This window comes from Poecilia reticulata, chromosome 12 (genome assembly GCF_904066995.2).
Source record: "Poecilia reticulata chromosome 12, P_reticulata-male-v2, whole genome shotgun sequence".
Taxonomy (NCBI): Eukaryota; Metazoa; Chordata; class Actinopteri; order Cyprinodontiformes; family Poeciliidae; genus Poecilia; species Poecilia reticulata.
Genome location: NC_088841.1, coordinates 17,407,992 through 17,433,561, shown reverse-complemented (window position 1 = coordinate 17,433,561; position 25,570 = coordinate 17,407,992). Strand labels below are relative to the sequence as shown.

At 38.0% G+C, this 25,570-nt stretch overlaps 1 protein-coding gene across 7 annotated transcripts in view; it reads left to right on the top strand.

Annotated features, from left to right (window-relative positions):
• The first annotated feature begins 5,617 nt into the window (after positions 1–5,617).
• The window catches only part of strbp (spermatid perinuclear RNA binding protein), an 88,110-nt gene continuing 68,157 nt past the window's right edge, over positions 5,618–25,570 (top strand). For 3 of the 7 annotated variants that reach the window (XM_008424014.3, XM_017307885.2, XM_008424016.3), the window contains exon 1: positions 7,962–8,124. The gene's annotated coding sequence lies outside the window, so the exon portion shown is untranslated. Of the gene's footprint in view, positions 5,854–7,961; positions 8,209–25,570 lie in introns of those variants that run through there. The other 4 variants (XM_081613334.1, XM_017307886.2, XM_017307888.2 and 1 more) reach the window with 3 other exon arrangements.

The window sequence follows — 25,570 nt, the reverse complement described above, 5'->3', positions numbered from 1 at the left end:
GGAATCACATTGTTACATTAGGAAACACATTTCAAAAATAGCAAGGTAGGGTAGCATGTTGTTGTGGGGAATGTAACATCTAACATGTTACGGTAAGGGTACGATTTGAGAAAGTCATCAAGAAAGTAATGCACTTCAGTTTGAAGTCATTAAGACACGACAAGCCAAGCTCATGTCTCTTTTGTTATTTAATAGCTGAAGGCTTTGGGGAGTCCAAAACAGGTTGGCTTCACTTTACCGTCACCTGTCACTGATAACAGATAGTCACACCTGGCGCACTTCCACACTCTTTCTGTGGATTCTGTATCATTTTATGGCTGACCTAATAAGAATTTATATATAAATATATATATATATATATATATATATATATATATATATATATATATATATATATATATATATATATATATCTTGCACTTGGGCTTTTTCAGATGAATGAAAATGTTTTCTACATTATAACTAGGAATGGGCACAGCATGAAAATCTCACGGTATGATAACCTTGAGTAAAATCTCATTGTGTCATGTTATTAACACAAACATTTAAACATGATCCAATTGCTTTTAAAACAAAAAAGCAATACTACAATAGCATTGAGTATTTCATGCTTAATGCTGTCTGAGACTTATTCGCAGTATTTATTTTAATTATTGAGAGTGCAGCTGAAAGTATCGACAGTCTATTGTTTCATCTGCTCGTGACAATGTCATCTTCAAGCAAATCAACGACAATGTGACAATGTTGATTAGCAAATAAATCAAATCAGAGGTCAATGAGTTAGTGCTAAGTGGAAACAGTAAGTCAGTTTAAAAGCTCTTTTAAAGAAATGTACACGGTGGAATACTAAAGCAAAAAAAAAAAGTTTTAATGTTTACCAATTTACCATAAAGCAAAAAAATATATATATATATATATATATATATATATATATATATATATATATATATATATATATATATATATATATATATATATATATATATATATATATATAGAATAAACAACTGTTGAAATTAATAGAAGAGTTTATATAAATATTTAATAGAATGTTAGTTTTTCTGGCACTAGCGTCCTTTATTTGCAAAAGATCAGACAAGAAATGAGTAGCAAGACAAGGGAGGAAGACATGCAAAAAAACCACGTAGGGAATTGAACCCCAAACTGACACACCCAACTTGGTTAGAGCTGAACCAGGCATTAACTGGCTACTGACACTGGAGGAGGGACTAATGAACAGTTTCCAGGAAGTAAGTGATCTCCATAATGATGCTAGGGATCAGGATACAAAAAACTGGAGTCCAGACCGCCGACATCAACGATGAATCCGGTTCCTGTCATAGGTGACAATAGAGGCGAGAGTCAGAACTACAGGAGGCAAAGAACACAAATAGATTGACACTGAGCAAAATGATCTGGTGATTGTCTTAGTGAGTCAACCGTCTTTCAGCTCCTCTTGATGAGCATTAACGAGTCGCGGGTGAGAAACACACATCTGCTGGAGACAAGAAGGGAAGAAACACCGAAACAACCTGTGCACAGATTAGTGGATATCACCACCATGGTTTAAAATTGTTTTTTAAACCAAAGTCCATCTCAAGCTCTTCACAAATCCACCACATTTACACTGTGGGTAGATGGACGTGTTTATGTGTGCAGCAACTTCTCAGTCTCTTATCCGAGGCTTAACAGCAAGCAGCCTTTCCTAAAGTAAACACATTTATGATCTCAGAGGAAATCAATCTTCTTTACACAATACCAGTATTGTGGAGGTGTCGTGTCATCATCTGCTCATTTGGCATGATACTAATTTGACAGCTTTTGTTCTCACCTTCCACGCAACGGAGAAAAAAAAAAGACCACAGGAAAAACGTATTGTTGTTCACAGAGCTCCTCCAAAACATCATTTTTCCGTCGACCGTAGTAATAAAGGTGCACAGTGTGGGTTGGGTACATTTCTCTCCTAATCTATAGTCCACTGCAGAAGTCCATCCATCACTCTCCAACAAAAGAGATGTCCTCCACTCCAGAGACAGCTGCTCAGCCACAGTGCTACAACAACACATGTGCCTCTGCATCAGTCAGTTTGAGTCCATAAAGGAATGGGTTGGATGGCTCAGTTGTTTGTTTATACAGTATTGAGATCATTAACTATTACATTTAGATTTATTTAATTTTAAGTAGTCAGCGCTGTGTGAGTGAGTTTCTGGATACAGAGTGCCTCGCAAACTTGTTCACATCCTTCCAAACATTTTTGTATTTTGCTGCAAAATTTAATGTCTACAATTAGTTTTTTTTTTGTTTTTTTATGATAGATCATATTGAATGATTGTAAAACAGGAAGGAAAAAAGCACACAGTTTTTTTCTATGTTTTTTTTTTTCAAATGGAAATCTGAAAAATGTACACAACCCCCTTTACTCTGACAACTTTAAATACAACCCTGTGCAACAAATTGCTTTCAGAAGTCACCTATTGCATAAATATGATCCACAGCTGTCAGTGAGATGACTATAGACTATTAGTTGTGCCATGATGCAAAGGTGGCAGGAAGAAAATTATCTTTGGAAAGAAAAGCTGTAGAATCACAGAAATAAATCTAATTGGGAATCAGTCTCAAGATTTAAAAAATTGGTCCTTACAGACACTAAGCATTCCGTCTAATTGAACCTGATCCGTTTTGCAAATTAAAAATGGGTGAAAATTTCACTGCGTAAGTCAACAGCTGGCAGAGTCACACTTTAAAAGTCTGTCAGTTGTAACTGCAGCAAAAGGCGATTCTTTGAAGTATTTATTCAGGGGGGGCTGAAGATGGGTATTGTAATAAAAAAAATATTTTTTTTTTCTTTTTGCTACACGGACACTAATATATGTCAGTCTATCACATAAAATCAAAAGTGATATGAATAAATCTCTACATTTATTCAGAGTTACAAACGCTTGGTCGAGTGTGATTGTCAGATTAGCATTTGTTGAACTCCTCTTGGCAGCTCTGACTGTGTAACCACAGGCAGAGCAGTCGGTGTGCATCCATGTGTGCGAGTCCACCTTGCTCGTATGTTCGACCCACACTGGCTCCGCCATCTGCCGCCCGTCCGAGCTCGGACCGACCCAGCGAGGCTCCACACGCACACACAAATCCCAGGGTCCTGGTTGCGGTGGCACAGCCAGGTGGCGTCGTACCAAGTGACCAACGGTTGATGCCCTCACGCTGCGTCCTCTGCTGCACCGTCCACCAACAGGAAGTCCCTCTCCATCATCCTGCATTCTGTTTTGATGTGCACGACGGCCTGATTAGCGATGGGAAATAGTGTCTGTTCGTCTGCCCTCCCGTCTGTTTCTCTGTGCCATTTGGCCTGGTTCTCCACTTTAGAGGGGAGAGCATGAGACATGATCCTCACTAAGATGAGCAGCTCATATGTGTGTGTGTGGGGGGTTTTTTTTTTTTTAAAAAGCGGCTCTTGAACAACTCCTTGGAGGGGGGTGTCAGATGGCAGGCGTTTGTGTTGGTGCATGGTGGGGGGATGAAGAGATGATGGATAAAGGTTAGAATAGAGGGAAACAGAAGGAGGGAACGTCGGTCTGTTCTCTGCTCTTTAGCTTTTGTTCTCAAAAACAGTAACCCCCTCCACCCCTCCACTTCAAACCTTGTGAAGAGGCGACCAGTTTATGATGTAAAATGCAGCATACGTTTGAGTTCTGTGGCTTCAATTTTGTAAATGTGTTTGAGATTTATATGTATGCTAGCAAGAATATTTTCTGTAGGTTTTCTGCCAGGTGTCTTACATTCAATCCAAATGGTGCCCTAAAAAACCCAATGTGCTTTTAATTCAGGCCAAAACTGTGTTAGGGGAAAAACACAGAGCCTCAATGCCAATAGCCAGGAGGCCATTTCAGCGTCTAATCTGCAAGGGCCAATTAAAAACAAGGATTTAAAATAAAAATACATTAAAAAAAAAATCCTCGCTCCCCACACTGAATCTCTCTTCTTTTTTTTTTTCTGTCCTACTTAAATATTTCATCTCAATAAAAACAACCGAGGATAGCCTCAGTAAATACAAAATGCAGTTTTCAAGTCGTGATTTTATTTACTTACAAACAAAAGCTATTCAAACCCACTGAGCCTATAGGGTGGGAAAAAAAATAATTGACTCCCAAACCTAAAACCTAAAAACTTTGACCACCCTTGGTGACAGTTTGCTCCCAGGTGTTTGCTTTTGCTGCACTCTTCTCTGTGCGACTGTTTAAATTTAGCCACATCTATTGGCTAGTAAAACTGAACTGAAGTAGAGCAAATTTTTAAGGGCACTACAGAGTTATGTTTTATATTTGATTTAGTCAGAAAAGTGTTTGATACACAACAATTATTATTATTATTATTTTTAATTAGCTCAACACTTAAGGACAAATATAGATGAGGAATTCTGAAAGGGAATTAAATAGCATTAAATGTTCCAGGAAAAAAAAAAAAGAAAAGAAAAAGGTTTTCTGGCTTTCTGATCGTTGTGAGCTATTGAGTACAGCAGCATCTGCAACCCACATGAAATCTAAAAATACTCCTGCACCATTGACTGCTCTATGCCGTAGCCTCTGTAGGTAAATGAAAAACTGTGTGTACATGGTATATTGGAGTGTGCAGGCTAAACTGGAGATGAGGTATGGTCTGTATTCGCTGGGCTGCTCCAGGCTGGTATGCAACCTTCAAGCCAAAATGTGCAGGAATGTTGCAATACATTACCCATATGTGTAAGTAGACTTTTGCGCTACGCTCTGAGATTAAAAATATATATATATTGGTCCACTAGACTTAGGCAGCTTCTTTCCCCTCATGTCTGTGTTGCTGTTGCATGTTGATGTAGACTGTAAGTTATGAGGTTAATGCCTGGGTTTGTAAATCTGATAATGGCAGCACTCTATTGAAATGACATTCAAAGAGGGCAGGGATAATCTGTCAGTCATACTACTAACAGATGTGGAACAGATGTAGCCTACACTTAGCTAATATCATTATTATGATCATGTTTTACTTTTATGTTTATAATAGCTTGTGATCTGGAATATCAACAAACCAAACAGGCAAGTAGGGGATTTTTTTTTCATATGGGCTTTCTGCCCAGGACAGCATGGCAGAGAGGGGGTACGGAACAAAAGAGTTATGTTAAAAAATTAAAAATCTATCTATCTATCTATCTATCTATCTATCTATCTATCTATCTATCTATCTATCTATCTATCTATCTATCTATCTATCTATCTATCTATCTATCTATCTATCTATCTATCTATCTATCTATCTATCTATCTATCTATCTATCTATCTATCTATCTATCTATCTATCTATCTATCGTGCTTGTGTGCCCCCCTTTTATTGCCACCCTGGACAGTTGCCCATATAACCCATATCAAAACCCTCCCCTGATCTTAGTCTATTTTTCAGCTTCTGTTAAATTACAATTATTTTTTATTTTTTATTTTTAACTGGAATTTCTTTGGAGATGAAGGCTCCCACCCCACGGAAGACCCACTACATTTATGCATAAGGAAAAACTCTAATTTTCAGTGTTGCAATTGGTTTTTAGCTGAACAAGGGATGACCCGTTTCATCCAGGAAGTTTGAAAGATCCACTCGCCGAGCGGCCATCCCATCCCCGCATCGCTGTAGCGCACAGGTGCGGGGCAGTCACCTACGGCTCGCGCCGCTCCGCCAATTACAAGCAGCGCGCGCGGCCACGTGAACAAATCCCGTCGTCTAAATTGAGCGGAGAAGCAGCAGCTCCGAGTGAGCGACATCCCTGGAAGCAACACAGAGTGGGAAGTGATATCAGCAGGCTGATCGGGAGCAGCAGTGCGCAGGTAAATTGCTTTCTTCCCCTCTCCATCTCTCCCTGGGTTTTACACTTTGTCCTCTGAAGCTGTATTATAAAGAGCCGCTCGTTCGGCGGGATCCGGGACAGGATTACATTTGTTGCCGCGTGTAGATGGGGGTGATTCTCTCCTCCGATCCGCGGACAGGACAAACGGCATCAGCGGCTGGCTGCTGGATCTGCACTGAAACTGCCCCCCCTTCCTGCTCCACACCATGCACTGCCTCCCTCCCTCCCCCTTGTGTCTTTGCAGGCACATGGCTATTGATAGTTGACAGAAGCCTCCTAATCCCTGGCTGATCTAGGCTGACCCGTCGCAGGCATTTTCGACAGCAGGAATGTTGACTGAACTTAATTTGGTCCCGAGGTTTGTTCTAATTGGTGACGCCCTCTTTAGATCGATGCCGAGCACCGGAGGGGATTATTTTATGCTGCATGCAGCCAGGCAGGCAAGCAGAGGCAAGCTTTTATTGCTGAATTATTTATAACACTGTCTGGGAGAGCGTAGTGATTCTGCTTGATAAAGAGGGGGACACTTTTTGCTTTGCAATCATGATTTGCTCAGTTTGTGATTAATTGTATTGCTCTTACAAAGAGGTCCCATTAGCATCAATAATTGACTAATTGCCATTCAGCGCAGGCTCTGTGTTTTATGTCACTGCAGTTTCTGTATTTGACAGCAAAACATTTGAACACCCAGCAAGTTTAGTTAAATGGTTGATTTTGATTTGATTTAAAATTACTGTTGTCAAACCGATCTCATATTTAGCTCATATAAATGACTCGGTCTCTTGTGGTCTATAATCCGACATTTTAAAACGTTCAGGAGTAAGATGTCATCGCGCCATGCCACCTTGTTATCCATCTTTGATCCTTTCCCCATTAAGTAAATGCAGCACTTTTTTGCACTTGCCATTTTCAGCCCGTCTCCACCGGAATGAGTCGACCTCGTTCGCGCCTGCGCAATCTCACCATTCATCTCAAGGGAAATTCTCCCTCTCTTTTGCTTTCTGTTGTCTCCTGCAAGACAGGAGAGATCGGCAAAGCGGTGGTATGGCAGGCGGTTGTAGAATTTAATGAAGGAACGATCCTGTCACAAATTCAACTTTTTGACATCAACATTTTCAGTCAGTCACTGGTACTTTAGTGTTCTTCTGCATACGCAATGATGGCAAACATTTTGTTTTCGTTAATAGTAACAATAATTTAAAAAAATGAACACACCCTAAGTAGATTCAGAACAATTTTCTGGAATAGTATCGAGAAACGGCAAAACATGTTTTTCTTAATGGAAGTATGGAAAAGCTTGGATTTTACATATCTATTTCTCTACAGTGGTTCTCATTTTCTTTGCCAATGTTTTGTGCTGGCAGTTATAGAGTGGTCAGTGTTGCTTGTCACCCAATAAGATTGGCTTCACCTCCAACCACTATCCTGATCAGGATTAAGCAGAGTTGAAGAACTTTCCTTTGTTCCTTTGCTTTTTCGGAAAAATATTTTGAATTAGCCTGTGTATGAATGGTGCTAAATAAATGTGCTTTGCCTATCCACTGGATGCACAGCTGCCTCTGAATCGGTGGAACTAAGATTTGTTTCTATATATGTCATTTTTGATGCTTTGATGCAGCATGTTCTCTTTCCTCCTTATCTCCTGACTATTTACTTGAGCTTAAAAAAAGAAAAAAACAAAACAAAAAAACTTTAAAATGTGAAATTTTAAGACTTTGAATGCCCCCTCTATGAAGAAATAATCTCTTGTATTAATTACATTTTTTAAGTTTTACTTCAATAACAAATTATAAATTAAGATGTAGCACTTTTAACTTCAGCTGTATTGCGATCCCAGTTTGGATCTGCTAGATCAGGGGTCTGCAACCTGCAGCTCCAGAGCCACAAGTGGCTTACTTACATCTTACTTACATCTTTGGCCAATAAAATCCCCCCAAAAAAACACCGGCCTCATCTCCTCCTCTGGAAAATTTGGTGTAGAACTTCTACTGTCGCCTAGTGACGCCCCCTCGTGGTATAAATGAGGGATGTAGCCTTTCTTAGAGCGGGTGAAAATTATATAATCACTTGTCTTGCCATATTCCCCGAACTCGCTTTCGCTGCTCCGGTTGTCAAGGCGCTGTTAGTGTCGGACTTGTCCTCGTTGGGACTGGACTGCCCTGTTATTTGTCGGGCTGAGCTTTTTCTCCCTCTTTCATTACTCTGTTGGATTTGTTCTGTGTTGGACTCCCAACAACTATCTGCCAGCTCAGTAAGTTGCTGTTGTTTTCTTTCTGGACGTTTTCCTCGAATTTTCTGTCTGCACGCGCTTCTCGCTCGGAGAGAAAACATAGCTGTAAGTGCTGGAAATGTGCAATATAGTTAATTACCGGCTTGTGTCTATTAAATGTATGGAAAACCGTTAAGAATTATTTATGTGTTTTTATTTTATTGTGTTTTCTTTCGCGTGTCTGTGCCAATGTAAAAAGAGGAACTATAAGTGAAAATATGAAGTTTCCCCAACGTTCATATTGTAACAGCATTTTCAGTAACTGTTTGCATGTTGTGTGTGTGTTTTTGTGTGTGATTAAAGTAATAACATCGGTTGCAGGTGTTTGGCCACTTCCGCACTGTACCCCTACTGCGAGATATCTCGGCTCTTTGTTCGCCTCTATATTCTATTGAGATGTTTGAAACACCTGCCAGCTGAGGTGGCGCACACACACACACACAAAAGTTATCAGTCACCTTTGTTCTGTTTTTTAATCTCGTCAGGACGTCGCTTTAGGGAACTAAAAGTAATTTCCTGAGGCTCTGAGGTTAAACCATTTCCCCCACGCTGCAGCTGCAGCAGCAGCAGCAGCAGTATACCCGCAGAGTTTTTAGCGTGCCTGAAAAGAAGAAATGAAATGATGAAACGCTGAGCTGCAGCCGCTCCTTCTCGCTGAACCAGCTTGTTTGCATACTTACACCTGAGATGTAATTGTAGTTCCTTTTGTTCCTCCAACAACTGAGGGAAGGGGGGGGGGGATCATAACAAGCCTATCCACTAGTTAACCTCCCAGCTTTAGTGTAATGAGATCTTTCCTGCTTGATGTTTACAGTATGTGGCTGGCAACAGTTTGCTGCTGTTCTGATTCACTGGCTAATTAATGGAGCTGCTATCTGGTGTGCTCCAGCAGTCTGTGCTGGTTTATCAGGTCCTGGTCCCTGGTGATCTCCCAGCCTGACTAATGGCCCTGTTGCCTTTGGGTTATTTTTGTTTGCTCCACCCAGTTCCATGTGCTTGAGATGACCCAACAAACAAACACACACACACACACACACACACACACACATTCACACTCAGACATACCTGCCCTAGTTGGGATAGTAATGTGGGGTGTCTTTGTTGAGTAAGTCCAGCTCCTGCTTCCCTTGCCCGGATAGAGCTGATTTATGAAGTAGAAACGGGGCGTTAGGGTGATGCTTGTTGCAGCCATATAATGCTTCTCTTGTATTGCATACAGTGGAGTTTGTCAGTGCGTTTTGAGAGAGGAAGACATGGAGTGAGGCTGTTCATATTCAGACTTTACCTTGGTGTGAAAGATCTAGACTGAAGATGCACCACCTATCAACGATAGGAATTGGACAAATTCTTTTCTTTCTTTTTTTTTAGCTTTTTTAACTAGGGGCAGGTCAAATATAGATAGATTTTAATTTCTATTCCTATCATCTAAAGCATCAAAACTAAGACTCTCTTCTGTTTTCAGTCTGTAAATGAATCAGTCAACATCTTTTTCTAAATATGATAAAGATAACATAAAGATCAGGAACCAGTTCTTTGAAGTATATATGTGGAGACATTTTTTGCAATTCTCAGGTCTTTATCAAATAATGTACAATGCATGTTTTAATTTGATCTATTCTAAAAAAAAAAACCTTGTTAATAGGTCAGACCTATAAAAAAAATAAAAATAGATATTTGGAATGGCCAACAAAAATCTTGGTGCATCTTGAATCCAAACTCCAGGAACTTTTTAGAGATAGTTTCCTGCATTGATTCTTCCTCATTTTATGAAAGTAATGTTTTGTCTGTCTTCCTGGATTATTATTATTTTTTCTTAATTCTGGTGCCTGTGTGTGACATTTTTTGAAAAAACACTTTTTTCAAAATATTGTTTGTTTTTCTATAAACTGTTTCAAAAATTATATTTTGTAAAAGTACCGGCTTTTCAGTAATTTTGTTTGTTTTAAATTAGTGTTAAAACAATTTAAAACAAACATTGTCACTTTCAATATGTTAAGCACCTTCCACATACATTAGCATGGCTAGTAAAGAACTATAAAAGCCTTCCTTTTTTTTCTTTTGCAATAGTTTTTTCTTCCAAAGTACTGCAACAAAGGATTAATTTTTTTAAGTGTCTTTTTTTTGTACACTTCTTTACCAGCGTGTTACAGGAACTGCTGCTTTTAACAAATCCCATGCTGATTCAGATCCATCCTGCTGACCCTTTGTTTATTACAGGCTGTTTTCCAGGCTTTTACATGTTAAATGTTGAGCCTTTGGTGTTTGATATTCCTGGTATAAATCAGGTGATTCAGGCAAGAATTTGCACTGCTCGCCTCAGTGGATTTAGACATGGGTTTAATTTCCACTAATGGAACTTACTTGTGCCTGCACCCAGATTAAGGACAGACAAAGCCATTATGGACCCTGGATGGAAAACCCAGATATGACATAGTACAAATTTTGCCCTAATATCATCTTATCATGTAGAATCACCATCCTGTTTGTTTTAGGATAAGATTAAGTAATTCCACTAACATGAGCATGGATAAGAACCAACAAAATCAAAAGGTTATACAGATCACGATAGTGTAATGACATTGTGCGAATAACCTGAATATTTTATTTATTTATTTATTTATTTTTTTGCATGTTTGGTCTCGTCATTTTCCCTTGTCTGCTTGGTTCAGGTCTTTCTTTATGTAAACCCTCCAATGTCTGCTTTTTGTCTGGGCTTCTGCTGATGTTTATATCACGTTCCCTATTCAAATTGTTTAGAGTCTCAGTAACAGGCTCAGGATGTCTCTTTCTTCTTGCACTGCCCAGCAGCATGTGAGTTCTGGTGTCTATCGGTGAAACATGAGTCTTTCCCACCATGTCTCAGATTTGAGCTTACAGCAGCACATTTGGAATTATGTCAGCTAGGGAAATGTAGCTCTAATCCAATTGGCTAAAGCTTTAGCAAAAGCTTTTCTTATTGGGGGACATGGTCGCTGGCTGCCAAGGTTTCTGTAAGCACAACAGGGAGTTGGGAGTCCCACTGGTGCTGTGCTGAAGGAGTGACTGTGCAAAGGGGCAGCAGGCAACAGAGAGTGCCACTGTTTTGAATGTTCCTCCTCCTTACACTGTAATAAAGGACCCATCTGCACTCTGCTGATTCAGATCCATCCTGCTGACCATATCTATCTCTGTTGTTGATCTTGCACACATGCAAATACACATGCAAACACCCACTCTCCCCTGCATGTCATCTGCAGGAACAGGAATGGCTTTCATCATGTTTGAGGAAACATCTTCGCAACTGGCAAAGGAACAAAGCCACCAAAACAGGAATATTGACTGTGTGTGCATGTGTGAGTGTGTGTGTGTATGTGTTGAGTGTGACGGCTACAAAAGGAGAAGAAATGGAGATTGTACTGCCAACTGCCTCTAAAGCCATTCCTGTTTCCTTTCACCTCTGTGTGGAATCCAGGAAGAGGTCGGAGTGACAGAGACACGAGATCCAAGGCAGGGAGAGAAACAAAGTGAGACAGTTTGGACAGAAAGAGACTGGGACAGGAGAGATGGCCTTGTAAGGCTCAGATATTTAGCATGAAGACTGAACCTGAAACGAACTATGAAAGAACTGGTTTGCCAGGTTTGCGGTATCTAGATGATCTGGAGAATCAGCTGCATTAAAAGGTTAATGGCTAGCTACGTGTGCATGCTAAGGGTCTATATCCTTAAAATGTATTAGGGCAGTATTACAAGTGCTCCAATTGACTGATTAGCTAGCTTAGTAAATGATCTAGATCTTTTACGAGGGTTATTATCAGCAGTTTGATTTGCAACTGTAGGCTTAATTGACCTTGTGAAAAAATATTACTTCATTTCATACTTCATTTATGGGAGAAATGCTTTGTCTGATTTTTCAACACAGTTTGTGAAAAACAAATCGGAACAAAATGTATTTATCCTCAACGGAGATTGTATCATCTCACAGATATTTTTTATCAATAGTTTTGGGACTATTTTTAACAACATGAATATACCAATCCAAAAAAAAAAGTCTGGTCCTGGTTTTTCTGTTTCTTTTATCTATGGAGGATGGTAAATAAAAAAGAAAAAAATCATGTGCTACAGACTCTTAAGTAATTGTTTTTAAACCAAAAGGAAACAAAAAAAGAACTACATCAAATCAAAAGTCTCCAAGCTTTACCTGATTTTTTTAAACTTAAAAAGTGCATCAAAGTACATTCTGCCAATAGCTTGTCAAGCAGCAGGTCATCTTCCCAGCCAGCCAGCATTTTCTTTTAAATACTTCATATGTTCTCTACAAAAAATATCAATAGGCAAATTTTATACAAAATAATTGTAAGCTATATTCTAGAGAAAAAATCCTGAATAAATGAATCTACAAATAGTGAACTACAAACCAGTTGGGGTCCATATTATTTGACCAACAAATCCCTGATCAGAGCCTGTGTTAGGCTAGTTGTTTGTTACATTGCTAATTCTTAACCTAGTTTTTATTCATAAGTCTATGATAATTCCTACAGAAATTAAAATGAAAAGAGGAGAAATTAGTTCCCTTGAATTTTAACAAGCATGTTTGTTTGTTTTTTAGATTCATTTAGAAATTGACTGGTAATCAAATGGTTAATACCATTTCTATGTCCCAAAATTCAGACAACAATAACAAGAACACTCTTCAGTATAGAAGCGCTTATTGAGAAAAGACTTAAACGTATACTGTATAGATAATATTTTTATGCATCATATATTACATGTTGTCAGTATTTGTAATTGCTGTTGAAGTACTCATGGTAAAATGATCTCTTACATTTTTTAGTGGCTGGTTAATTTACATTATCACTGCTTTTCAAGATGGCATGTGATGTGATATTGGGAGGAGTCCTGCAGATTGTCAGAATATAGCTCATCAAATAGCCCTCTCCAAGCTACTGACTGTTTAAGAAGTAAACTTAATTCTTATTTGATGTTGCATCATAATGACAATGTTCCTCAGCATTCTACCCAACACTGTCATATGCTCTCCTGGCCAAATCCCAACAGACCATATGACAGTAGCCCGTTTCCACACAGATCCAAGCTGTTGTTTATTTCCATTTTGTTTCATCTCCTTCTCCCTCTCTCTCCAACATGCACACGCTCATCTCCAGGCATTCTCGCATTCACATGCACGAAGTAACTCTCCCCTGGCCCCTCCTCATCTCATGTCCCATGCAGCTCTGCTTACTGTATCAAAAAGAGCTTAGATCAGGGAAACTGTAGCTTACCCTCATTCACAGTTCCAGGAAGATCAAGCTATTAATTTAAACCAGGTAGACCATGTTGGGAGCAAGAAGGGATAGTTGCCAGTTTAGTGCTAGTACCTTTAGTCACAGAAGAAATGCTGCTAATATCTTATCTGTACTAAATACACATTTCCTGGCCAATTTCTATTTCACCTCGTAAATTCGGATAGTCATCTAATTCTGATTTTCTCTGTTTATTTTGGAAGAACTGCAGTACACAAAATATCTAAACCAGAATGTGCTGCTGATTCTTTCGAAAGAGGTTTTTGAAGCTAGCAGAAAAAGCTTATCTCCTGTCTGATTTCTATTAAACTAAAAAAATGTCCATCAAAATTCATCCTGAGGCTTTTTCAGACTGATCATGGTGTAGGTTCTTAGTTTTGGTGTATTTAATAAATGAAAAGGAAAGGGAGAAGTATTATTAAAAAGAATGATTAGTGAATAAGTTGCTTTGACAAAACTTGTTACATTAAATCAGGGGTCACCAACTCCAGTCCTCAAGGGCTACCATCCTGAAACTTTTAGATTCACCTCTGCTCCAAAATGTCTGAATTTCCTCACCAGCATTCATTCCTCTCTGCAATAGGCTGGAAATGAGCAGTTTATTTGATCCAGGTGTGTTTGAGCAGAGACACATCTAAAAGTTGCAGGACGGTAGCCCTCGAGGACTGGAGTTGGTGACCCCTGCTTTAAATGGTTTGATATTACTGCTAAGCAGCACACAATCATTTCAATTAAATACACTTGATATATTGCTGCTCTATGAATGTAATATTTAAAAAAAAAAAGGTAATATCAGTCACAACTCTACTTTCAGCGTTTGGGTTTTGCTAGCATCTTTATAGTGTTTACTGTTGCCACAGTAAATCAATATTGTGGCAACTCGAGCTGTTGCTACTAATAAATAAGCTAATCTTTTTGTGGTTTCAGTCAGCTCGTGTGGCTGGAAGCTGTATTTTCCCCCATAATGACCTACTGACTGGGGTTAGCAGATTAAGCGTTGCTTTCATTTCAAGCAGAGGCGGATCACCCTATAATTAGTTATGGAGATTATCGGGGAGATGTTGGTGCGAGTTCTGATGTGGGTGTTTATCTAATAAAAGGGGGATTCATGGGATTCTGGCGAGCTGAATGACACACCAGAATCAAGATTAAAACTTCATACATGTAAGATCACACCTGCTTTTTGTTAATGTAGTAAAATGATTCATTGCTCATACTTCCTATTTATTTACAGACGCATACAGAGCCTGCAAAGTTTATCTGGTGCAAGATCTGCTGTGTGTGGTCACTTTGCAACTTTATGGATGCACAGATATTACTGTAACATATAGATCTGAGAATGTGATGTCTGCTTCGTGTCTACCGAGCTGGATTCAGGCGTATATGGGGAGCTTGCTGTGGAGAACATGTATGAATAGCAGAGGACGCAGCAGAACAGCGAACTCTTTCTGACACACTCATACGTGCTGGAGAACAGACGACAGCATTCGCTGTGAAACGCCACCATATTTCCTCTGAGATCTTTTCATCTTCTCACTCCAGCACACTCATCATCAGTCTGTGTGACTAGTGCATGCACAGCTACCTTTCAGTCGGCCGCCTGTGTGCATGTGTGTGAAATCTGGAGAGGAGGAGGACTGTTGTCAGCGAGAATCTATATGTTGTTCTGACTTTTTATTAATGAGCTGCCTCACTGCATCTTTCTTCTGTCCATCTAAGATATAAGGTGTGAAAATCCAGCTTTTCATTACTAGAGGCTTCTAAGATGAGCTTCTAAGATGCATTGTGATATTAAAAACGGGTATATAACAGTGCTAGAGGCTAACTAAACAGATTAAATGCTACATCAATGGTGAATTTCTGTGTCTTTTTCTACATAAACGTTTCTTATTGTGTGCAACCTAGATAAAAGTGCATTACAGTGGACCCCTGTACTTGAAGGGGTTAGGAACCACAACTATTCGTGAATAGCTCATCTCCACAAATACTTGAGACTCTCGCTAAGACCACTCATAGCTATCTGTTTTAGTATTTCAAACACTAAATATACCTAAATATAGATTAATAAAAATAGTGTATACTTAATACATCTGCAGACACCGACATCTAAAGCCATCTTTATTTTTAATCAAAGAGGGTACAGCCTTTTTTGATTGACTGCTTTGCAAATGAAAGCCAAAAGTTTGTCGTTCTCCTTCCTGGATACCAATGTATAACTGCCTCTCATATCAGAAACTTAGTTTATAATCAGTTTGGTAACAACTCTTCTAAATAAGGCATGATGCTATGTTACTACTTAGGCGAGTTTTTCTGCAAACAAACATGAGCCTCTGTGACACTGTCAGGAGAACATACTGTCTTGCTTACACTTGGTCTACCTACACTGGCTTGCACACGGAGAGAGTGTGGGTTTCAGGTCAGCATCCTCCTTCACAAAGGCACTCCAAGGTTGGAGACCCAGCTTTTCAAGAAGACTGAACGGTTTGCCATCTTCCCCGCAGCAATCCAGAGTCATCCTGTCATGATGCTGGTAAAACAGGCTGACAGTGAAAGACTCCCTCACCTTCTGTTTTCCAGTCGCTACGTGGAATGAAAAGCAAAGCCTTACTGAGTCGAAAATGCAAACTGTTCTTTAGCTCGAAAATGATAAAAACAAAAAGGTTCCCAAGAGACTTTTTAAATGTTTTTCTTTAGTGTTACAAACACATTTAATATAAAGTAGTTTACGCATAACGAGCTACAAAGCTGACTAGAACTTGTTTGATGCTGATGTTTATGGACCAAGGTGACTTCTGCCTAAATAAAATGGATTTAATGAATTTCTAACACTTTTAACAAAACTGATTGTCGAGGCTAAGCTCCATTACATGGTTGTTTTTAAAAATACTGATCACTGGGGAGGCATATGACGTAGCAGTAGGGGATCCACTGGCCACCTTTCTATCTCTACATGTTTCCGTTCTAATTGAAAGACAACTAGTACCACGAAGTCCTGTTTATCTGGTAAATGTACTGAATACAAGTATTTGCATAGCTGCTGTTTAGCTTGTAAAATGTCAGTCCCGTGACCACTGCTGGTAACACTGGCCCAGGCTTTAACAATTGGCAGTAACTGCGGGGAAATGTTTCGAGGGCCCAAAAGTAGGAGTTTTCTGTTTTTATGAAATTATGTTTTGCCACTTCAGCTTATTCCAAGCTCATATTACTGTGAGGCATCTTATTCCATTAAATTTTTATGTAAAATCTCCAAAATAGAACCAGGCGTGAGACTTTCTTGGTTCTATAACCTATGGGGAAAATACCCGGTTCACAGTATTAAGTGATTTTTGTCACATGTGAAGGAATAGAACCCAAAAGCAGGGAAAAGGCAGGTAAAAATAAATTTACATAAAAGGGGATTCAAAAACTAAAGTCTTGGAGGAATCCACAACACTAATTAGGGAGAAGACCATAAGCAAACAGGAAAACATTAAGCAAACAGGGATAAAACTCAAACCTAAGCAAAAGATGTGTTTTCTAAACAAAACAGAAACAGAGAATATACACAACTGAAGACTGTATTGAAATACTAAGGTAAAACCAAAAGCACAAGGAATATAAAACTAAAGAATGGCCTGATTATGTAAAGGATGATACCTGAAGCAAAAATAATAGCAGCCAGGTGATCAGCAATCTGCAGCAGCATGTGGGGATGGGAAAACAATCAATTTCAATTCAGATTATTTATATAGTGCCAATTCACAACAAATGTCATCTCAAGGTACTTTACAAAAATTTAATTTCAATTTAGTTGCATAGCTACATAGCTACTACAGAGACACCTCAGGACACTCTGTTACTCTGTTTCATACAACTGGAGATACCTCTGGTTCTTTGTCTTTTATATCCATTAAAATGACTATATACCGTTGATTTGGTTTGACTGTATTTTAAAACGACATTTTCTTACTTTTTGCAACCATTTAAATGGATAAAGCTGCCTATGCCTAATTATGCCAGAAAGAAGAAGAGCAAATCATAAGACCTCTTCAAACTGGTATTTTTTTGTGGTTGTTGTTTTTGATGCATTTCAAATAATTTTAATTTCTAAATATGCAAAACTGTCCCCACACCTTTCTTTTTCAAAGATCATTTTTGGAAAAACTCAAGAAACCGTGAAGATTATGTGTTCTTAACAACCTGCAGTATTTTTTTTACACATAGTTGAAACTTGTCTTCCAAGGGCCCCAAAAGTGACTGTGCTTTAGAGGCCCCCCATCCTCTTAAATCAGACTCTGCTGCGGCTGGTCAGCTGCAGCTTTATGAGCTGCTCTTAAGTTTCCGTAAACTGTTGTATTTCTGCCTAGTTGCTGTTTCCTCTTTCTCAGAAGCCTGGGACTGATCTTTCAAAAAGTAGAACAATGTACTAATTTTGTGGATTGTTTGCTCACTATATGGCTACAAATATCTGTTTTAGTTACTAATAAGTTTCTGCGCAAACCAGTTTTCGTTCCTCATCTCATGTTGGACAAGTAGACTTTATGTAGGGCTAATAGCAGCAGTTAGTTTAATAAAAGCAATCCTTAAAATCAGCAATGTGGTTCAATTTAGGTCAGTGGTAAGTTTCAATATGAACTAGGTTACGTTGGGTTTTGTCTCGCTCTCAGGTCCACTTTCTGACTTCAGAGATAAACAAAAAGCCACCACCCTTTTTCTTGGTTCACTTTTTTGTCTGCATCAGTTTATACTGAAAGGTTTTGAAATGTTCACCTCTGCACTACTTCTTTGAGTGAGTTCTGGTTGAAGCAAGAATCAGTAGTGGTCACAATCCATTTTTCTTTTTGTGCTTTCTGCATATCTGCTCTGCATAACAGTTAGTCAGCCCAGAGTTGGTAGCCAGAATCTTTTTCTGCCACTGAAGGCAGCCCAGAACCACTAGTGGTACTTGTACAACAGCTGAAGACATTTAACTCATTCAGTTTTCCTCCTCCTTGACAAGGAGGACATATAAGATTTACATTCTGTTTATTGAATATGACTTTAAATTACACAAAAATCACATCTCTAGGTATTTAAATGTATTGAATAAATCTGTCCACTGGCCTGAATATCACTGAGGTCTAAAAAGTGTTTGTGCACAATGTCAGCAACATAACTTTTGAATGACGCGTTCAGTATTAACATTCTTGCAGCGTTTTATATCACAGAAACGAGGAGGAAAGAACAGGAAATTAATTCTGGGTTCACAACAAACAGGAAAAAACGAATCATGTTTTATGACAAAGGTTTTATCTGGAAGGGATCCCAATTCACACAAGGTCATTTGTTGATCACGGAAGATCACGGCAGCTGGGTTATTACCATGGGTTGTATTAATATGCTTCCTGCTTCAATCCCTGACCTCTGTCTGAAAAATACAGACAGGGAACTCGAATCTTTTCCAGCTGTGGATAGTTCCTGTAACCTAATGATACGTTTTAATATTGATCTTTCACGTCTAACCGGAGTCGTCATCAGTTTTTGCATTGCTTTTGGCACTTGCTCCCACAGGATAATTCATACTGTTTTACAGGAAACCTTAAAGAGAAATTGGATACAAGAAAAAATTTAATCATTACACCAAAATCATTGCTTAAATACATTTTGTTTTATTTTGTTAATCTAATGCCAACACATGTCTGTGCTTTACAGTCAATTTGTTTTTTTGTGTGTGTTTGGGTGTGTTTGCTGTTGTTGAATCTGTATTCAACACGTTTTCTCTGTTCAACAAATAAACATCTCTGCTTCTGTCAGTCAGTGTTAGGTAGTCAGGATCCTATCGGCTCTACTCCCGGGGTAAAGCAGTTTTTTTGTAAACTGTACTGTCATATCAGCACTCAGAGCTGCTATCTCAACCTGAACAGCTTTCAAACCATCTAATTCTGCCTCGTGTGAGACGTCACTCTCATAAATGTTTCTGTGTAACACGTAGATCTGAACGTTGCAAACTATACGTTCGTTATTCAATGAAACATTTTTCTCCAAGGCCAAAGTATCTCTACAGAATAAAATTTTAGATTTACTACTGCATAGTCAGCCATAAACTAACTTTATTGCTTCATACTTTTGGACTTTCAACTTTGCAGCTCCTTGGTTTTGAACAATGCCCAGCTTTGTTTTGATCAGAAATGTATGTTAGCTACTTGGTCAATTGTTGCAGATCTTTCTTTTGCTCATAATCTTACAATGGAAAATAGCTGAAAATTAGCCAGTTGCATAAAATAAAGTTATAACATAGTTACATTTTGTAAAATATTAAGCAAGGAACACTTCCTTGTTTTGCTCACATTTGCAAAAATGAAGTTAGTAGCTATAGTTTGCTCCCACTTTTTATCTTGCTGTCAAACATCTACTGTTACAACACTGTAATGTTTCCTCAGCTGAAAACCACAGCACGATTTGGACAGTGTTGTATTATGTGTTAATTTGAATTGATCACACTTAGTCTTTGTGGCCTGTTTCAAAAGGCTGTAATGCACCATTACAACATTATGTCTCCGTTTGGATTATTTTCTGTCTCTCTTAAAAGTAAATGTATCAACATCTTGCTTAACTCGTACAAATCTGCTTGTTTTTCTTGTATTTTTTTTCTTTTACAACTTCTAATCCAGCAGGTGGCTAAAGTGTAAAGAATCTTAGAGGTGTGCTGCTGCTGCTGCTGCTGCTGCTGCTGCCTGCTGCTGCTGCTGCTGCTGCTGCTGCGTCCCACTTAATGCTGCGGTCAGCTCACGCTATTTCTGTTGCCACCAGTGAGCCAGCTGAGATCAGCCCTGCCCATTTTGGACAGGCACAGCAGGTTAATCCATTAAGCGCTGAACTCATTTTAAATAAATTTAGCTTTGTCAAGTCTAATGCATCAATTATATAAGCAAGAGTGCCCAAAAGTAGATTTTTGCATCAGCCTTTTTTTTTTTGGGTGTTGTTACTTTTGCAACAACGAAAATAAACTTTTATCATTCTAGTTTTGGGTATCTCCCGTACACACGTTTTTCTCTTATCAATGTGTAATAGTCTGATTAAGTTACTAAAATGCTTATTGCATTCTTCATCTCTGAAGATTTAATTAAACCTCTGAAGTGCTGAACAACACACACAGTTTGGTTTATGAGTTACTCTTCTACCTTCAGATGTGGCTTGGGCAGCAATGAAAAATCTGAATCACACAGCACACCATGCAGTATTTTTTATATATTTCTTTCACTTTAGAAAATATGAAAAAGAAAGCTTAAAAGTGTATTTTGATTTGAAGTAAATCTCAAATTTTAAATGCTTTGTAAAGCAACTAAAAACAGTGTTTTTAGTGCCGTTATGTAAGCAAATAATCTGTAATCCTTCAAAAGAATTCCCTAATGTAATTAAATATTTTTAAAGGACTTTAGATGTTGTCATGCTTATGTTTGGTAAATCTACATCCAAGTAGCCCAAAGAGAACGACGCCTGAAAGTGATGCTGTATTTAACCTTCAGTGCCGTGGCATCCAAAGTTGTATTTCAACGCATATTCCCTTATTATATAAGGGAATAATTAGTAATTAAAATTACGGAGAGGTTTTATTACCTAATTTGTATTAACTTAATAATAAAAGGGCAGAGAGCAGTTGAAATGCTCGCCGTTAAAATCTTAGGCCGTCCCACTTACAGCAAACAGCAACGTTTTTTTGAAGCAGGACAGAATTTTTTGTGTTTTACATCCACATAATTAACTGAAACAGCACTGAAATGCTACAAGCCCAATTCTCAACAAGTCATATGAAAATGGATTGAAATGCTTATCCTAGCACTGCAGTAACTTGCTTACTATTACAACATTGTCAGCAATAGCAAGACATGAACATGGTGTTTATTTAACACTGTGGCTCTATGTGTCAAGTTGGATGTATATTTAGAAATAAAAGGCATCGATGTAGAGAAGAAAAAAAAACCCTGCTGACAAAAACAGATTCTGCAATATCCAGAACATCATTGCTGAATGACTAAAGTAGAACGGAAACAACATAAGAGTGAAAACTATGTAATGATGAAATGTGGTTTTATTTTTGGCTCTTTAAATTCATTGGACCTTCCAGAATGTACATAGCATTGATTTTTTGACTTAGATAAGTATTGGGGGGGATCTTGACTGGGACATTTGTAATTACAACATTAGAAGTTGATAAATTCAGACAATATTTTCTAAGTTCAAAGTATTCCCATGAGTGTATCGTCAAACTTCAAGTTGAATGTGTCACTTTAACTTTCACATTATTGAAAAAGTTATTTAAGTTTACACACACTGAGTGTTGTGCTTTTTTTCTTTTCTTTTTTTTTTTTTTAACTCTGCAGTGGTTGTTTTGGAGTTTGTGATTTAATAGCATCGAGGGTAAAAGTAGAGGGCGTTAAACAACACGCCAGGATGTAAATGGAGGAGTGCAAAATTGTTGGCGATAGAGAAAGAACAGCCTATTAGTAGAATGAACGGTTAGATTCAATTGTTATGCAAATGTGTGAAATGGAAGCATGACAGAGACACCCCTCATCCTGAACAGCTTTAAGTGAGGAGGCACTGACTTCTGTCTCAGACTGATACAGAAGGCTGAATCAATGCGATACCTCTCCTTCTCGCCTCCCTTTCAGTGGGAATTTTCTGACCTAGATAGCTCCTCCACCACGCAACACAGCAAGAAAGCAGCAGCAGAGTTATTTTTACACATTACCAGGAGACAATAGTTTGTCCTCTGATCGTCCTCCCAACATCCGTATGCTTCATTCCACTCCTCCTTCATCCTAGTGATTGCCACCCCTTTGTGTTTTACCATCCTTTTGCTTATGTTTCTCATTTCTATATTTAGCCTCTTTTTGTTTGATTTTTGCCTCCTCCTTCAGGAATTTAAAGATCAATCAGCTACCAGCTGAGTTTGATGCAGAACTCAGCCTGGATTGTTTAATACTGAAGCAGGAATTAGAGGAGAATCTTGAATAAATATTGTCTGGGGGGGAAAAAAAGGAAAAGCAAAATCATTTTAAGTCAAGTTCAAAGTCTTTCATCCAAAGTTTAAGTCAAGTCTGTGGCAGGTTAAAAATGAATATTTAACATCTTTTCCCCCTCCTCAAAACATCCAACATCTAAAAAACACCACTGGCTGTGACGTATTTTAAAAAATCAAACAAGTTATTACTTGTACCCCAGAAGACATGAATATATGTATATAAGTTTAAAAGAAGATGCTAGAAGTAGGTTACTGAATTTTTTGAATGGATAAAATGGCACATGCTTTTATTTTGATGAACAGCTTTCAATGATGTAGTTAACGCCTGTTCCTAATGTTCAAGTTGTTCTCCCTTTTGCTCTATGTGGCTCGTTGTATATGATGAAGAAGCTCTTGTTCTTTTTTTTTGTTTAGATTTGCATGAATCTTATGGAACCATTTAGGAAATCCATAAATATTTCCACAGCATTTTGCAAGTGACAAAGTAAAGTGAATATTGATGTAATGGGTAAATTAGAATAAAATTAGAGTTTATGAAGAGAGCTAGATAACGAAATGTGCTTTTATTTTGAAAACTGGATGTGCTTTATTTATAACTCTAGCTTTACAGGCAGAGAATTAAGATGTTGGAGGTTTGTTTAACTTCGTTTGGAGATGATTCAGTGTCACTTGTTGCAAAGTTCATGTTAGGGAATCTTGTGTGCGGTCATTATGATACTACAGCTAACATGAAATGGTTTTTATGAGGCGCTACTACCCACTGGTCAACAATTCGATATGGAGCAGTTCTGTCAGAGGTTTGGTCAGTGGCTGATTTACTGTAAATGCTTGCCTTATAGCATGGAATTGAAGTAAACATGACAGGGAAATTTGGGGTTTGACTAGAATGACTATAGACAGAAATCACCCTTTAAGAATGAAATCAGGCATTAATTTAAAGTTTAAATTAAATTAGCTTTAAATGTAGGGTTTGAAAAAGAGATTTTCTTGCTGTGACCCTAAGTTACTTCTTTTCATTTTCTTTATGGATTCTGTTATGCCCTAAAAAAAAAACCCTTCACAGTTCACAGTGTGCTTTACCTTTCTTGTCCTCCTCTCCAGAGAGCGCAGGGACAGAGTGTAGACAGGTCATCTATCTGCTCCCTAATGATGACGGATGGCAGCGCTACAAAGAGCTCAAAAGAAACACATAGGAATAAAAGTGAATTAACAAAATAATGGAAGATTGTGTTTTATGTTTTTTTTTATTCTTGTCTAGTTTTAGTGTCATGTTGAATTTCAAGCGTTTGTATCAGTCCTGTCATCAGCTGAATGTCAAACACACAGCGACACACATCTGCACGGTGCCATCTGGTGTAGTTCACACTTTTGAAGACTCTCCTGCACCAAGGTCACATTCAGCTGCATCCTGACTTTGCTGACCTGCAGGTCTGCAGGAGCCAGTGAGGCCGAGTACAGTCTCTCTCTCTCTCTCTCTCTCTGGGATTCTCTCACTCATATTTACCCACACTATTATTTTCTCGCTGTAGCCTTGAACTCATGGCAGCTTCGTGCTGTTCTGTGTTTATTATAACCGGGCTGCAATATAGTAGGAAAACATCCAGATGCAGCGTTATTATTGAATAAGTCATTGATGATAGTGGCTTTATTTCCATTATCATAATGTTCTTTTCACTCTGTGTGAGCAGTAGAGCCACAGTCTGTGCTGTGATGTTGGGGGCATCAAAGTCTATGTAAGCTGTTACAATAGCAAATTTTCCTGGACAATAAATTGTCCCAGAAATTAATGTGATAAATGATAATGTTGTTTTGAGACCATTTTCAAGTAATATGATGGTGATGCAAGTACACCCTGTCAAAGACCTGTACACTTTAATTTCATATAACATTTACAACTGGACCTGGAACCTTTTAAATATCCAAAATAAATAAACAAAACAACTGAAATTACTAATAGAATGGATACTGAAGTCTTGCAAACATAGTTGCCTTCAAAAAGGTTTAGTTGAGGCCAGAGCACCAACTGAAGATGTTTTCTTATCCAATCCTTGGTAGAAAGAGAGACTCAAGAAAAACAATCATTCAAATGGAAATTATCAAGTTGGCTTTAATTTTTTATGTTATTGATTTATTGCTTATTGCAACAGACTTGAGTCAATTCAATTAGCAAAACATGTTGATGTTTACGATGCATTCCTGCCAGTTATTACATCTAAGAAGTTCTTTGCTATTTTTATTGTGTTTTATGAGTATTACTCCAATTTCTTATGTGGGTCTAATTTTAGATGTACTTCCAACAATCTTTCTATTGAATTCATTACACCAAAATGGTAATCTGCTAGTCACTTCATGAATGTAGAGTATTTTAAAGGAAAAAATTAGAGCAGCCATGCAAGGAATTACGGAGTCATGTGTTCTCGTCTTCTTTAATCCTAATTTAAGCTCAACCTTTGACACAAAAAATAATGCCTTCCAGTAAATAACACTACTTGTGGACTTCAAGTGTTGAGAAGAGAAAGCATTCTCTCATGATGTTATATAGATTCATTACACACATCATAATATAATTCAATTGTAATGGTTTCTTTCCTTTAATTTTGGTGATAATGGCTTAATAAACTAAATTCTATAAATTATCTCTCGTTATTTTAGTGTTATAATTAAGGAAATGCATTTTAAATGCAGACATGCCAGCCCATTGATTTGCTACATGTATTGAACGCTTGCGTCAAAATCCTCTTTTATTACTTCTGTTTGTTCATATTTTTCCACTACATTTTTTTTTATCCATTCAACTTTACATTGGTATGCTCAGATGCAGCTCTCTGTGAGTAGTCGATCTCATTAGCAATTCTTTTTCTTAGTCGTTTGACTGTATAAAAGCTGAGGCTATGCCATTACATTTCTATATCGCATATTTTAAATCATTAGTCTGGTAGCATTCAGATGTTTGGATATACTTAAAATATCACTCTATATTTTATGAATCTGTATATTACGAGTTTCACTTTTTCAACTGAAATGAAATAAATTTTCATTATTTAGATTTATTGTGATGCACAGCTGAGAAGAGTGGTTTTAAATAGGAGACCGCTTGTCATGACTTGTTTTAAGAAGTTAATCTGATCGCACGTGGCATAGCGCAACACTTATTTTCACCGAGCTC